This window comes from Macrobrachium rosenbergii, chromosome 43 (assembly GCF_040412425.1).
Source record: "Macrobrachium rosenbergii isolate ZJJX-2024 chromosome 43, ASM4041242v1, whole genome shotgun sequence".
Lineage (NCBI taxonomy): Eukaryota > Metazoa > Arthropoda > Malacostraca > Decapoda > Palaemonidae > Macrobrachium > Macrobrachium rosenbergii.
This window is the reverse complement of record NC_089783.1, coordinates 42,686,625-42,691,624: the sequence shown is the minus strand read 5'-3', so window position 1 is coordinate 42,691,624 and position 5,000 is coordinate 42,686,625. Positions and strand designations below refer to the sequence as shown.

General features: G+C 35.0%; 2 protein-coding genes across 7 annotated transcripts in view; one reads left to right on the top strand and one right to left on the bottom strand.

Moving 5' to 3' along the window:
* LOC136828815 (centrosomal protein of 135 kDa-like) overlaps positions 1 to 5,000 on the bottom strand; it is a 317,906-nt gene that overhangs the window by 81,868 nt on the left and 231,038 nt on the right. The window lies entirely within an intron of this gene.
* Positions 695 to 5,000, top strand: part of LOC136828813 (uncharacterized) — a 39,342-nt gene continuing 35,036 nt past the window's right edge. Inside the window, exon 1 of one of the 2 annotated variants that reach the window (XM_067087044.1) lies at positions 695 to 1,136. The gene's annotated coding sequence lies outside the window, so the exon portion shown is untranslated. The remainder of the gene's footprint in view (positions 1,137 to 5,000) is intronic. The other variant, XM_067087045.1, reaches the window with a different exon arrangement.

The following is a 5,000-nucleotide window of genomic DNA, read 5'->3' as shown; positions in this document are numbered from 1 at the left end:
GATGAAGGAAATAACACGGCATTAATTGCTATGCATTACACACGCGCGCGCACGCGAACATCCTCATGCAACAACCCCAATGAAGGGGTTTCTCGAAACTTTTTCCTGTCGGTGACATTTTCCAGGGAATAGATACCACGCCTTTAGGCGAGATTTAGTAAGGAAATGAGTACTGTTAGAGCTTTTATCGACGCAATTTACATACCTAGGTTGATACACACACATGCAGGCATGTATGTATGTAAGTGTGTGTGTATATATAAATATATAATATATACACACACATATATATATACATACATACATATATATTGTCAAATCATTACGTGATATTTTTAGACTCAAATATTAAGATACAGACACTCATAATACCGAATTCACTATACACTGAGAGTGACAAACGCAGGACGGAAGGTATATCAGTATATAATGGTGTACCTGAAACTTTTCTCCAGATTTTTTGTAATGGAATGCAGGTAAAAATTAAAAACCTCCGCAAGGGCATTTTGTAACTAACAAACGCAACATACCTCATCAATACTCGAAGTTGAATCGCCAGTAGGATACAAGGACAGGGTAATCCACATCCTTTGCAGAGGCTGCCTTTCTTTCCCTCGCCTGTCCCACCCAAAAGGTCTGGAAAGGGGCTGGAGCGAGCTAGTTCCCAGCAACACGCGGCAACCCCTTCTCACTCTCAGTTTCAAGGTAGAATCAACGAGAGTCGGCCAGAGCCAAGGCAGAGCCGAGTTTCGAGTCAGTGTGTCACTGGAAAGCGTGCGAGCAAGTAGGGAGCAACGCCATTGGCCCCGTGATCCAGCGCGCACATGTTGGTTTCAAGAGCGATTTGTTTTGTGTTGCGCCGAAACATTGCGAGTTGAGGATGAGCGTTTGAACGATAGCATGTCATTCAGTTGATAATACGGATATTTGGACGGAATTATACGCATTTTCCTATTTATATGTGAACTGAAAATTTACCTTTCTTTCGAGTTTTAAAGAACTTTGCTCCGTGAAAAAATTCGCAGCTCAAGAGTTAGAAATTATCCCGTTTTTAATGGTGGCAGTTAATTTGCAAAATCTCATCTGAGTCAACGGAGAATCGCTTTGCCTGGTCACTTCCACTAAGTTTTCCTAAGGTAAATTACTGAAAATAATGATTTTTGTCACATGGTGATTTCCTTCCTGCATGCCTCAATTATGATATAATTGTCTTTTGCTCATACTATGTATAAAAATAAGTAATTGGTATGTTGAGGTTTATTTTCAGACAAAACAGAATACTTCATTTTTTTAACAGTAAATTAAAGGATAAAAAAAAATACCTGACTAGGAATTTTTTTTACACTTTCACGATTTCATAGCATTAGTCAGGTTAAAATTAAATTAACAAACAACTGTACATGAGATGGGGTTGGCAAAGTGATGAATGGGTTTAATGATGTTAATTTCCGTCACAACAACAAAGGTCATCGACGTCGAAATGCAAAAGGAGAAAAAAAAAGTTAATTCGACCATACTATTCGAGACGACTCAAAAGCTAAATTCACTTGATCCAATTTTCCACAGCTTTTTATTTTCAATGTTTCTCTAGTTAACATGAAAATGCTGTCAAATGTCTAGTCATGGCATTCTTAACGCATGGCATGATAGCCAAAATCTACAGTATCTGCTGCTTCCTGTGACTGGATATCACGGCAAAGTATGCAAATCTCGTCTCCATCTTATTTGAATAAAACATTTGTAGATTCGTAAAACTTTGATATGAACAGGACAATCAAATATATATATATATATATATATATATATATATATATATATATATATATATATATATATATATACACATACATACCTGTATGTATGTGTGTGTGTTTGTTTGTATATTATATGTATAAATATATATATAACAAATAATATATATATATATATATATATATAAATATATATAATATATATATATATATATATATATATATATATATATATATATATATATATATATATATATATATATATATATATATAGATAGAGAGAGAGAGAGAGAGAGAGAGAGAGAGAGAGAGAGAGAGTAATATTTTCTTAAGCTCTATAATTAAGCAATGAACCTTAATTACAATGGTTTACAAGAGTGGAAAGTTAATTCACTGATATAATTATTTCAAACAGCAGTAGAATAACACGACGATATTTGACTAAAGAAATGAAGAACCTATATGAAACATAAGTAAAAATAATAACACTGCTGAAATTACACGTGTGTGACTGTAACTGCACCTTCCCATTTATACAGTATACAGGACATAAACAAATGTATGCATGTATGTACGCACAAATTCAGAAAATTTCACGAAGTTCATATCAGTTTCGGCGTATACTCAGCATGTACACGTAACACTAATATTGTTGCTCACCAACTTTTATCCACATACAACACTGCACATAAAATATATATTTACATTCTGAAATACCAACAGTACATTCACATAAGATGAAATTCTCTCTCTCTCTCTCTCTCTCTCTCTCTCTCTCTCTCTCTCTCTCTCTCTCTCTCTCTCTCTATATATATATATATATATATATATATATATATATATATATATATATATATATATATATATATATATATATATATATATATATATATATATATATATATATATATATATATATATATATATATATTTACATTCTGAAATACAACAGTACATTCACATACGATGAAATGCTCTCTCTCTCTCTCTCTCTCTCTCTCTCTCTCTCTCTCTCTCTCTCTCTCTCTCTCTCTCTCTCTCTCCCGAAGCAATGAAATAGATCGCACGCTCCTGGCGCTCATTTCGTAACATCCAATTTTTCTTCCATGACTTAACTTTCACGTCATTAATTTCTTTCTGGTTGTAATTAAATCCCCGTTAAATAACGCACATAACTTTAGCTTGATCCTCCTTCTGCATTATAGCCTGTCGTTGTGGTCTGTATGAAGATATTGCTAATGTTTTCGTCTGACAAACACAAGCGCGCACACATACAGATTTACACAGATACATCGATAGACAGAGAATGATATAACACAGAGATACCTGAGGGATATAAGGCAATTCACGTGAAAATTCGTAAAATGTTTTAATGTGATAGCAACAAGGTATCATTTCATTATACGCATTTTTGTTTTTTTTGTGAAATTTTTACTCACATTTAGGATTGCTGCTAGTTAACGTTCACTTCTATACTGTGATTTAAAACCACTGAGTGTATGGAACATTTGACAATTTGCCAAATTATAAATTATGTAAAAGAAGAAAAGTATCACTGTATAAAGTACTTCCGAAAGATAACCCTAGGTTTTGGAGGCGCAAAGTCAGTGGCCCGTCAACAGAATTTTTTATTTTTGCTATATTTTATTTTTCATTTATTAATTTTTTTTTTTTACATTTCGCCACCAAACTCGGCACCAACCAAGCTGAAATCGCGCCTGCTCGGTGTGGCGATATCATACGAGCACGAACAAGAGCGACTTTAATTTTGTCACCAGTGTTGGCTCTTTCGGGGCGAGAGAATGGCAGAGAGATACTTAAAAAATGGCAGGTAACGTGCGCGCGTGACAAAACCTTCAGGTGTGTAGAGACAGATTTGACAGAACACACGGCCCATTCCTTTCCTAGGGAATGGAATTTAAAGCCTACATCTTCCTGGAAATGAACAAGTTGGTTATTGAATAACAAACTTGTTATTGAATAACAAACTTGGTATTGAATAATTCCTAGGGAAATGTTTGCACCTTTCTTTTATAAATAATTACACCCAAAATCATGCAGTGTAATAAAGGTCTCAAATAATTTTCTGCTACCGTTGATAATGGACGACATTGTCTTTTTAACATAGTTGTATTTTCATTTAGTGTCAATAATTAACAAAATTAAGTCCGGAATTTATCTCACAATTTAATGTAAAAAAAATTGACGTGAAAAATAAAGAAGGCAATGGTCCGAACTGAGTAGTTTCTTCATTCTTTCTTTAAAACATCAAGACGACGAGAACGCTCAGGACAAAACAAAGCAATAGGAGAAACCCCAACACTCACATCTTATACCTATATTTTATTCATAATAATGAACTGTTGGGCAGACGTAAAGCTTTTATGTTGAGTGGAACACAAGCAAAATTAAAAGCACTCTGCGGTTTTCCTGGAAAAGCAGTGAATTATTTCATTCATCAGCTTTCCCTTTTAGATCAAGGGAAAAGCGTTTCATTATTTTTAGCCATGCTTTGGAGCAGTGGTTCTTAACCTGGGGGGCGCCAGCAATTTCCAAGGGGGGCGCGAGCCATAGGGAAAAATTAAAAACTCTCTTATCATATTCGTTTTCTCTTAACAAGAGTCGCTAAGAGGCAAGTGCCAAGTATCTCACTAATTCATTGCTAAAAGAATAAAAACACCCCTTTTCTTTTTTTTTCATTTTCCTTTAAATCTGGGAGGGAATTTTACTCATAGATGCAAGGGGGGCGTGGAGGGAAGGACCAACTCTTAGAGGGGGCGTGGTAATAAAAGGTTAAGAACCACTGCTTTAGAACCTTTCTTCGCCCATCACAGAACCACTGCTTTAGAACCTTTATCCGCCCATCACGAATCTTTCGTTTCGTCACTTTTCAAAACTCTACCTTCTAAATTCCTGAAAGTTATTCAAGGTCAAAGTGCTTTGATGAATGTGAATGAGTAAAAAAATAAATCTATGCAAAATGATGATATTTACCAGCTTAAAACCGGAAGGGGAAACAACTCCCATACAATAGAGAATAAACACTTTCTCGTTAACAAGGCGCGTCATGACGAAATGAAAGGGTCTGCCTTAATTACATACCCAAAGACAGTGTCTTGCTTTATGGGTCTTTCAAAATGCCTAATGCATAATAAAAGTAAATGGAATCCCCTTGACCTGAACCCAATCTTCCTGTCACTGTGAGTCTCATTTCAACCGACATTCAAGCATGAACAGCATGACATTTA